The 11,998-nt window shown below is 32.9% G+C and overlaps 1 non-coding gene and 1 pseudogene across 1 annotated transcript; one reads left to right on the top strand and one right to left on the bottom strand.

The window, feature by feature from the left end:
• The first annotated feature begins 987 nt into the window (after nucleotides 1–987).
• LOC146886331 (uncharacterized) lies at nucleotides 988–3,456 on the top strand (annotated as a pseudogene).
• Nucleotides 1,519–1,625, bottom strand: LOC114186421 (small nucleolar RNA R71). The gene has a single exon (XR_003605078.1). It is a non-coding gene; the product is annotated as a small nucleolar RNA R71 (small nucleolar RNA).
• Nucleotides 3,457–11,998: the final 8,542 nt, after the last annotated feature.

The raw sequence follows: 11,998 nt of genomic DNA, 5'->3' as shown, positions 1-11,998 counted from the left end.
AGATAGGGGGGAACGATTAGAGGAGAGAGAAAATCATCTCAGCAAAGGAGAGATCATGGGGAAAAGATAAAAAAAAGGCGTTCACAAAAAAAAAAACGTCTTCTTCTTCCTCTTTATTTTTCGTCTGTTGCTTTGGCTACCGTTTGGAGTTTTTTTTTTTTTTTTTCATTATGCAGAACTAATTTCTTTTTGTTGGAGGATTGATGTAAGACTTTGGATTATAGGTTCTACTCTTTACATTTGATGTTTTCTTAATTTCCTTCATCTCAGTGCTCTGTTTATGGTTTTATCGCTTATTTATGAACAATTTCATAATTGGAAAATTTGGCAATGTTTGATATTATAAACAAGACAGGTTAGATTATGTCACAATTGGGAAATTGGGCATATCTAATTAGTTTGCAATAGAGATGATTATTGATTTTTCATGATTTTATTGAATTTTTGCAAACTGACCTAAGGAATTGGGGGTTTGAATACAATAAATAGATTTTACCTACTAAGGGATTAGGGGTAAAACAACTCTCAATAAATTCAAGTGGATGATTACATTGCTTGCATCGATTGAAAAGGAGTAGCATTCTATAGGAAAAAGTAAGAAATCAATCCTCTAACGATTCTTCTATTGATTAAAGTTTTTGTTATAAATTTTATGCTTGCAATTCTATTGATTCACATTTGCTCAAAATTAAGTAAATTAGCAATCGAGTATTCAACAAGTCAATCCCAGAGGACGATATTTTATTACTACGTTAACGATTGGTTCACTTGCCAAACGTTCATCAAGTTTTTGGCGCCGTTGTCGGAGATTGATTTTTCTGTTTATATTAGTGATCTAATTTGCTTGAGATTTGAGTTTTAATTTTTAGGTAGTTAAAATTGTTTGTGTTTTCAATTTTTTGTTTTCTCTATTTTAATTATCTTGTTTGTTGTTAATTTTTTTTCACATGATTTTTTTTGTTAGAATCTTGTGTCTTTAAGTTGTTTATGCAAGGTACAATTGCAGAAAAAATCTTGCTTTTTGACCCAGAAATTGAACGTACTACTAGATGCAATAGGAGTATCGCAAGAAAGAAGAAGCAAGAGAGAAAAGTAGGGCCATCAATTGATAAGAAAGAGCACATATCAATAATGGCTGAGGAACAACCTATGAGGATGACTCTACTTGACTACTCGATGCCAAATACAAATAATTACCAAGGGAGCATCGTGAGACCTGCTATTCAAGCCAATAATTTTGAAATCAAGCTTGCACTATTACAAGTCATCCAGTAGAATCAATTTGGAGGTGCTGGTTCAGAGGATCCTAATTCTCATATGGAGAATTTTCTAGCCATTTGTGACATTTTGAAGATTAATGGAGTTTCGGATGATGCAATCCGCTTGAGGCTTTTTCCTTTCTCATTACGGGATAAAGCTAAAAGTTGGCTTCAAACACAACCTAAAGGCAGTATTTCTACATGGGAAGATATGGCTACAAAATTTGTAACCAAATACTTTGCTCCATCCAAGTCAGCGAGAATGAGGAATGAAATCACTACTTTTGTGCAACAAGAAACTGAATCGTTGTACGAGGCTTGGGAAAGGTACAAGGAGCTACTGAGGAAATGTGCACATCATGCTTTACCAGATTGGTTGCAAGTCCAAATATTCTATAATGGTCTTGCACCATCTTTTAAGGCAATTCTGGATGCGGCAAGTGGATGATCGTTTAATTTGAAAACACCTGAGGAAGCTTTGGAGACTATTGATTTAATAGCAAGTAATACAGTGAATATGCAGTTTGATTGGCAAAATAGAAAATTTGTTTTGGAGGTTAATACCTTGGATGCTATCCTTGCCCAAAACAAGTTGTTAACACAAAAAATTACTGAGCTGACGCAAAAGTTGGGTAATATGCAAGCAAATACAGTTAATACAACGTCTCTTCTATGTGATTTTTGTGGAGGAATGCATCAAAATGGTGAGTGTAAAGTAACTCAACAAGAGGCGCAGGTGAATGGAATGGGTCAACAACAAAATCAGTTTGCTAATAATTTTTCAAATTGGAGGAGCCCACCAAACACACCTTGGAGTGGTTCGAATGAATCCAATCAACCAAGGCCTCCTTATCAATATCAAGCACAATCTAGTAACCAAGGAAACAAGATGTCTACTTTGGATAGTGCTGTGGAGAAATTAACTATGCAAACCTCAACATTTGTGGAGCAGACTTCTAATTTCATGAATGAGACAAGGACTAATCTCAAGAATCAAGAAGCTTCAATCCGGAAGATGGAGAATCAAATTGGTCAGCTTTCACGACAAATCTCGGAGAGATCTCTTGGAACATTCCCTAGTGACACCATTCCAAATCCAAAGGAGCAATGTAAGGCAATTCAATTGAGGAGTGGGAGGTTGGTAGAAAATGAGAAAAAAAGTGATGTGGGTAGTGAGAAAAATGCACAAGGAGATGAGATTGTAAAAGAGAGTGAAAAAGGAAAAATGAGAGAATATGTTCCTACTATTCCATTCCCTCAAAGGTTGAAGAAGAAAGATTAAGAGAAGCAATTTGCAAGATTTTTTGATGTCTTTAAAAAGCTCCACATTAATATCCCATTTGCGGAGGCATTGGAGAAAATGCCAAGCTATACTAGATTTATGAAGGACTTGTTGTCTAAGAAAAGGAAGCTTCAAGAAGATGAAGCCATAATTCTCATAGCGGAGTGTAGTGCAATAATTAAACAAAAGTTACGTCCCAAGTTGAAGGATCCAGGAAGCTTTGTGATTCCATGTGAGATTGGAAATATAGTGGTGAACAAGGCATTGTGTGATCTTGGAGCAAGCATCAAGTTGATGCCTTTATCCATTTTTAAAAGGTTGGGTATTGGAGAAATGAAGCCCACTATGATAACTCTCTAATTAGCAGATCGTTCAGTGGCTTATCCTTATGGAGTAGTGGAGGACATCTTAGTAAAGGTTGATAAATTTATCTTTCTAGTGGATTTTGTGGTCCTTGACATAGAAGAAGATGCTAAAGTCCAAATTATATTGGGAAGGCCATTTTTAGCCACAAGAAGAGCATTGATAGATGTACAACAAGGTGAATTGATGTTAAGAGTAGTTGATGACAAAGTCACATTCTCCATAAATGAAGCAGTAAAGCACAAGGTGGACAAGAAGGATTGTTTTCGAGCTGAAATAATTGAGTCTCCTGTGTTGGAGAAACTGGATAATCATGTGAGGAAAAATCCACTAGAGAGAACTTTGTTATCTAGAATGCAAACAAAGGAGTTGAGTGCAGAAGTGAGTGATGAAGAAGTGGTACATTGTGCATATCAACTAGATGTTCTCAAGCCATTGTTCAGTACTACAAGAAGAATAGACTTAAACAAGAGTGAATGTGGAGGTGAAGAGATATCCAAGGACGTCAAGCCACGATCAATCCATTGGATTTTTCTTAGTGCAAGAGTTTGACATGGAAATTCGAGATAAGCAAGGGAAACAACATTTGATAACTCATTACCTTTCAAGACTGAAGTTTAATGAGGATGACCATGATGTTCAACCTATTTTAGCGGTGTTTCTAGATGAGAAGTTTCTAGTTATTAATACTTTGTCATGGGTTGTAGACTTTTCCAATTTTAAAGCAACAACAACCTCGTCACGTCACAAGCAAAGCTATTTTCAACATTAACAACAATGCACTGGTTCCACCACCAGTAATTTTGTGAGTTATATCCCTTCTATTCTTAATTATTTTGTTTATGTTCGGGACAACTTAAACATCTAAGCTTGGGAGGGTCACTTGCATGTTAGTTGTTGCATTTCATTTGCATCACATACACATCAATCTAACTCAAGTCTAAGTTTATTCAATTATATTTTGGGAAGCACATTAGATTATTGTTGGGGAACTCACACACTACACAAGAGGAGGTCTTGACACTTGACATGTAAGGAAGATAATTTTTTAGTGATAGACATAAAGAGGTTCTTTTTAGGTTTCTAAGGTGACACTCACTGTATTTGGCTACTGGAGAAATGTTTGTCAATTTCACAACATAAAAAAAAGATAAAAAAAATAAAAAAAGGGAGAGTATAATTATTAATAATAATAAGTGAAATAGACATGCCTTTGAGACTGTTAGTTACTGGGAAAAAAGACACTCCTTTGAGATTGGGTGTGATAAGTGCAAAGCATTTGAGTGGAGGATCCATGCTTAGTTAGCAGGTAAGTGTTTTCTAGGCTAGAAACCTAAAAAGATATCTTTTTGCAGAGAAATTTAAAAACACATCAAAGATTCTCCTCCTTAGTGTCTTGTGTCTTTACTCATTGATTAAATTGTACTTAGGGACCCAACATATGTGGAATGTGTGTATCTGGAATATTTTTGGATGAATTTAGATTTGAGATTAGATACCAACTCATCATTCTGTTTGCATTTGTTATGTTGTTTCATTACATTTTCTTTATAGGTATATTCATCCTCTAGTTTAGGGCATTTTTATTCATTTGTTCATTATTGGACTCATTCCATCATGCATTATCTAGTTTTAGATCATACATTTGGATTGGTGCGTTGTTTGTGTAAACAGGTCTGAAGGGAGTAAGTTAGACATAAAACAACATGTTCCACAAGTGCCTGGTGGAGTCTTCCACGACTTTTGGAATGGGCTTCAAAGATGCGAGTTTCAATACAGTTTGTTCCACAGGTGCCTCATGGATTTTTCCACGACCTGTGGTGTTTTGCAACGAATTGGAGGATACAAAATAGTACGTTCCACATGTGCCTGGTGGGTTTTTCCACAACCTATGGAGTTTGCTTCAGAAGATCATGTGCAAAACAGCGTGTTCCATAAGTGGCTTGTTCCACAACCTGTGGATTTTCTACCAAAAAACTTAAAGATTACGTGGACTGACAAAGATTTAAAAGGAAAAGAAAATATAAAGAGGAGAGATAGAGGAGAAACAGATAGAGGGGAGAGAAAATCATCTCAGTAAAGGAGAGAACGTGGGGAAAATATAAAAAGAAGGCGTTCACGAAAAAAAAACTTCTTCTTCCTTTCTATTTTTCGTCTGTTGCTTTGGCTACCGTTTGGAGTTTTTCTTTTCTTTTCATTATGCAGAACTAATTTCTCTTTTTTGGAGGATTGATGTAAGACTTTGGATTATAGGTTCTACTCTTTACTTTGATGTTTTGTTAATGTCCTTCATCTCAGTGCTCTGTTTATGGTTTTATCGTTTATTTATGAACAATTTCATAATTGGGAAATTAGGGATTATTTGCGATTATAAACAAGACATGTTAGATTATGTCACAATTGGAAAATTGGGCATATCTAATTGGTTTGCAATAGAGATGATTATTGATTTTTCATGATTTTATTGAATTTTTGCAAATTAACCTAAGGAATTGGGGGTTCGAATTCAATAAATAGATTTTACCTACTAAGGGATTAGGGGTAAAACAACTCTCAGTAAACTCAAGTGGATGATTACATTGCTTGCATCGATTGGAAAGGAGTATCATTCTATAGGAAGAAGTACGAAATCAATCCTCTAACGATTCTTCTATTGATTAAAGTTTTTGTTATAAATTTTATGCTTGCAATTCTATTGATTCGCATTTGCTCAAAATTAAGTAAATTAGGAATCTAGTATTCAACAAGTCAATCCCAGAGGATGAGATTTTATTACTACGTTAACGATTGGTTCACTTGCCAAATGTTCATCACTAAAGCTGATTGTCTAGGTTTGTGTGTATTGTAAAAGGATTGTTATTCGCCAAAATAGAACCCAAATTCTTTTCTGGTTCTCTCTACAAAACCAAGCCAACGAAATGTGGTTTTTCGTTTCGTTGAAACTTTGCAGATTTGGTGTTGCATTTTACCCTATAAGTGTGCTTCAAGTTCCGCAAGATGGCTTCTTCATTGGTGGACTCAAGTGAACATTGTGAGATCTTCTCCACAACTTGTGGGCTGATGTTTATGACTCATGCTTCTACACCTATAAATTGGTGCCCCAAGGCTCTTTTGAAATACATAATTCACACATCTTCCATTTTTTCAGTGCCTCATTTTCTCTTCTCACCTCTTATCATTTTCTTCTTTCTTTCTTAGATCCTAGTTTTCTTTACTTTGTTAGGAGATACTTGCTAGTTCTGAGATCCTAAAAAAAATCGGGAAGCTCCTATTGTATCATGGGGGACTTGCGCAATACACAACAGATAAGTTCTTGAGGGTCGTGAATATTTCTTCTGCATGGTCATCTTCACCAATGTAAATAAAATCATCACGCTTATGTCATCTTATAGATGCGGTTGGACATACATGTTATTGTAATCATAACTATATACTCAAACAAAATTACGATTATAAATTATTGAAAACTTCATAAAAAGTATAAAAGGATGCAAACCCAATCAAATAACACATTCCAAAAAGGATATTTCAGAAAAACATTATGAAATAATCAATCTAAAATACATTTCCATAATATACTTTCCAAAATATGTTCTTGGAAAAACAATTTAAAATATTTTTTCAAAATACACTTTCCAATATATGTTTTTAGAATATCATTCTAGAACATATATGCAAAATTCCCATTTTAAAGCATTATTACAAAAATTGCATAAAATGCTTGACTAAAACTACAAACTCTTTATAGTTTAATGTTTCTGGCAAAAATTGCAAACCTTCCAATGACAGACAACTATCTAAGTCCCTCATACACTCAAGAGACCTATTTAGTTGTGGTGACAACTCTTAAAACAACTATTTATTTTTATAGTATTTTTTTGCTACTTTCTTCTTTATATTACTCGATGTGGGTCTTTGGTGAATACCCACTTGAGAACCAACATATCCTCCCTTCACCAAAAGTCTCACATGTTTTGAAACAAAGATGTGGCACATTACCAATAAATATGTTTGAATCGCTCTTGCCACCAATGATCTACACAGGTTCATTGATGACAACTTTTTCTAGTCATCAACCCTCACTACCTTGTACATCAGATTCGTTGTCGGCAACTTCCACATCATTGTTGTTGGAAATTCATCGATACTCAAAGGAATCCATCACCAACGCCACCTCGGCCAAGTCATACCCAACCACACATGCATCAACTAAGTTATTACCCTAAGAAAAGAATGATTAAGACCTCTCTCCAAAGGTGCAACACGCATCGTTAATTTTGGTCAACATGTCAAACTACTTCTCTTCCTCCCTTGATTAGAAACCATTGGTCAGATCCTCGACTCTAATGCCACTATTGGAAAACACACACTAAGAAAATAATTTTTTCCAATGAAAGCACTCAAAATAAGAGTAGAAATATAAATAAAAGCACACAGAAAATTTAACTTGGTTCAACACCTCAAGGTTATACATCCACAAATACTACACAAAAAGTATTACTACTTGATGATAGCACACCCTTAGCCAATGGTCCAATCACAAGAAGCATGGTCAAGCAAATTCAACAAGAGGTAGCAACATCTAGTCAAGGTAAAGCTAAACTCCTTTTCACTTGTGCCATCATAGAGCATGTTTAGACCTTGCATTAAGGGTTATGTAGTGTAGGATTTCCTTTTAAGGCCTTGTATTAAGTGCCAAGAAGTATAGGATTTTAAAAACATTCTTGCTTAAGTAGAGAGCCTCATATGCGCCTACTTAAGCAACTATTTGGTGTTTAATTTTGTGAATCAAGCTAGCTATGTGGACGATATGCCACATGGCAAGCCTTTAGTGGAGAGTTCTTTTACATAGGTAGTGACCATGTGTCATTGTCCTATTGGAAAGACTTTTCGTAAAGTAGATTTACACATGGTAACTCATAAGTGGTTCATTTTTGTGAGAGTGTAGAGTGCCACATGTAAAGCTCTCATTCACCTCTACATGTATTTCTCACTTTAAGAATGTTAATGTTATGTTGCCAAATTCATTTTTAAGCCATATCTTTTTTCTTAATCACATGCTAGAGCATCCCATGAGGTTCCCTAACACCTTTTTATCTAGAGTTGGCCTAATCTCTCTTAGAGCACGACAAACAACCTTCATTTGACCATCAAACCCGAGCAATCTTCTCTCAAACGCCAAGCTTCCACGTATCCACCATCCATCATAGTCACCATTTCAAGTTTTGGTCCAACCTAGCTATAGGAGGAGACTATCAGTTGACACACAACTACTTAAGTCCTCCATACATTCAACAGACCTATTTAGTTGTGACAATAACTCTAAAAATAATGATATATTTTTATAGTATTTTTTTACTACTCTCTTCTTTATACTACTCAACGTGTGACTTTGGAACCAACAGAATCCACAAAGAATTGAATGACAAGTGGAAGAAGGTACAAGAGGCTGCCCAAGAAAGCAGAAAAGGGAAAGGGAGAGAAAGGTATAGTTAAATTTAAAAAAATACCATAACGACAATTTGATCTTCTCAAATAGGGGTGCAGGTAGAAAATAGGTGGTGCAAGAAGTAAACATCTTCTACAAAGTACTACAAGACCATAACTCATAAGTTTTGGAAGTCCAAAAATAAAAATAGGTAGTGAACAAAAATATCTTGTCATACATCGATCCAATCTAGACAAATTGCTGTTACATAGTTCCTGGTAGTTCCTATGTCAAATATGTTATATAATTTAATTTAAATTTCAATTTGGAATAATAAACAAGAAGAAAACTATTATTATGTGGTAGATGAAGACCATAGTGCATGTTGCATTCAGGATTACTGAACTGCGTAATATTGTTACATTCTTGACCTGGTTACATTAAATATACTTTATGTTGGTTATAATAACCCTGAGTAAAAATATGGCTTATATATATGGACATCAAGAAACATTTCTTCTAGGAAAATTAAGAACTTATGGGAACCAACATTTAACTTAGTAGAAATATTCGTTTAACGTGTACGTAATATATAGAGATTCTTATTATCGTAAAGTATCTTAAAAAAATTAATTTAAAACTTATAAGTTATTTTAATGAACTTTCATCTTGTAGCTTATTTAATTGTTTTTTCATTATTATATTTTATATTCTAATATTTTTTTTATGTTTTTAATTTATTTTCCATTATTAATTTATTTTTTGTTTTACAAAAATAATTACATAATATACTTGTCTTTGTATTGATTGAGTTGTTTTAAAATTTTCATGTATCTCAACTTAAAATAAATTTAAACATTAAAATTTAAAGCAATAAATATTCCGTTATATTATATTAGGTTAAAATACCTTTTTGTCCCAATTTTCGTCAAGTATTTTTAAATAAGTCCTAATTTTGGTTTTGTGTTCAAATAGGTCCCAGTTTTCGTTAATTTTGTTCAATTGGGTCCTTTTTTGCTAACACCGTTTAAATCATTAATGGCCATGAACAGTGACTGCCACGTGTCACTTCGTGGTTTTTTTGAATTTTTTTTATTTTTATTTTTATTTTTTTTAATTTTTTTTTAAATTTTGTTAATTTTTTTAAAATGTACACGTGTCAACCTAGGAGTGTGCCACGTGTCACTTTGTGGTTTTTTTGAATTTTTTCTGAATTTTTTTAAAAAAATTTTAATTTTTTTTTTAAATTTTTTTTAAATGTCGACGTGTCAACCCAATAGCGTGCCATGTGTCAAAGTCAATATTCTAAATTCAATTTGGTCCCTATATTTGTTACTTTTGTTCAATTAGGTCCCAATTTTTGTTAACATTAACCAATTTGGTCCCTCTCCAAATTAAAATCAAATTTAATTTTTATATTAAAATTCATATTTTTTATTAAATATCTTTATATAATATATTAAAATTCACATCATTATAACTTTGATATAAACATTAAATTTGGTCACATCTTCTATAGGGACCAAATTAGTTAATCTTAACAAAAATTAGGACCTAATTGAACAAAAATAACAAATATAGGGACCAAATTGAATATAGAATATTGATTTTGACACATGGCGCACTACTAGATTGACACGTGGACATTTAAAAAATAATTCAAAAAAATTCAATAAAATAAAATAAAAAATTCAAAAAAACCACAAAGTGACACGTGGCACACTCCTGGGTTGACACGTGTACATTTAAAAAAAATTAAAAAAATTAAAAAAAAAATTAAAAAATTAAAATAAAAAATAAAAAAAATTCAAAAAAACCACGAAATGACACGTGGCAGTCACTGTTCATGGCCGTTAATGATTTAAACGGTGTTAGCAAAAAAGGACCAAATTGAACATAATTGACGAAAATTAGGACCTATTTGAACACAACACCAAAATTAGGACTTATTTGAAAAAACTTGACGAAAATTGGGACCAAAAAGGTATTTTAACCATTATATTATATGAAAATCATAACAAAGAAAAACTTGATATAACAGTAGTTTAAACTGAAAACTAAAATATTCAACTTTAAATATTAAATTTAATTAATACTTATAAAATGAAATAATTTAAATAAAATAACTTATTCACCGAGAAAATGCAACTTGAAAGTAAATGAAAATACAAAAATGTTAAAAAAAAATTATAGTTTTAAAACTATAAAATTATAATTATATAATAATACTTTTTTAAAACACAAATTTTATTAAAGAATAATTGAGAATGTAATTCTTGTCTCTTTATTGTTGTTCCAACCACAACATATATACACCAATATTACATAACTAGCTACATCAATTTATGTTAATTACATTTAAACTATTACTAAATATAATCTATATAAATTGTGACAATTATAACAAATATTATAATTGTGGTAACAAAATCAATTATAATAATAGATAATATTTATGGAGAATATTAGGGAATATCAACATTAAGGGATATCTCATTACCTTCTCAAGTTGGGGTGACAAACTGACAATCCACTTTGATATGTTTGGTGTGCTCATGGAAAACAGGATTAGCAACAATGTAAATAGTAGATTGATTATCACAATAGAATTTTATATGGCTATGATCATTGATACCAAAACATGACAAGAGTTCCTTAAGCCATTTTAGCTCACAAATTAGTAGCCATAGAACGATATTCTGCTTCTGCGGAAGAACGAGACACAATGTGCTGTTTTTTAGTTTTCCATAAGATTGGTGAATTACCAAGAAGAATAAAGCAACCAGTAAGAGATTTTATAGTCAAAGGACAACTAGCCCAATTTGAGTCACACCAAGCATAAAGTTGTAAATCACAATCAACACTTAACAAAATTTTTTGTTCAGCACTATCCTTCAAAAAATGCACAACACGTAGGACAACCTCCCAATGTTCCTGTCGAGGATGTTGCATGAACTATGCAAGTGTATGCACACAATAAGAAAGTTTAGGCCTAGTAAAAGACAAGTAAATTAATCGTCTTATCAACCTTCGATATTGTTTTGGATTTAGAAGAAGAGCACCTTCAGCTAAAGATAGGCGATGTTGAGGATCCTTGGGAGAGCCAACCGGCTTAGCTCCTAATAATCCTGCTTTAGATATAATATCCAACGCATATTTGTGTTGACAAAAAAAAAATCTAGTAAAGTTATGAGCCACCTCAATGCCTAGAAAATATTTCAACGGTCCAAGGTCTTTCATATGAAAACATGCACACAAGTATGTTTTGAAGGCTTTGATAGCAACATCGTCATTGCCAAAAATCACGAGATCATCCACATAAACCAACACATGAAGTTGCACATTTTTACATTACAATGTAAATAGTGAATGGTCGAAAGTGGATCGTGTAAATCCATAGTGTTTCAAAGCATTAACAAATTTAGCAAACTAGCATCGAGGAGCTTGTTTCAATCCATACAATGATTTGTGAAGTCTACAAACTTTGTCTGAAGTTCCAAATCGAAATCATAAAGGAAGTTTCATATACACATCTTCTTCCAAGTCCCATGCAAAACAGCATTGTGAATGTTACATCCCGGTAGGATATTACTTAAAATAAATATAAATAAACATAGGGAAAATAAATTCTTCATTTATTATCGAAACTTTTTCCCAATTCCACGA

The sequence above is a fragment of the Vigna unguiculata genome, chromosome 5, assembly GCF_037176805.1.
Source record: "Vigna unguiculata cultivar grain cowpea cultivar isolate G323 ecotype 2 chromosome 5, ASM3717680v1, whole genome shotgun sequence".
NCBI lineage: Eukaryota > Viridiplantae > Streptophyta > Magnoliopsida > Fabales > Fabaceae > Vigna > Vigna unguiculata.
The sequence above is the reverse complement of the archived record's forward strand: the minus strand, read 5'-3'. Positions and strand labels throughout refer to the sequence as shown.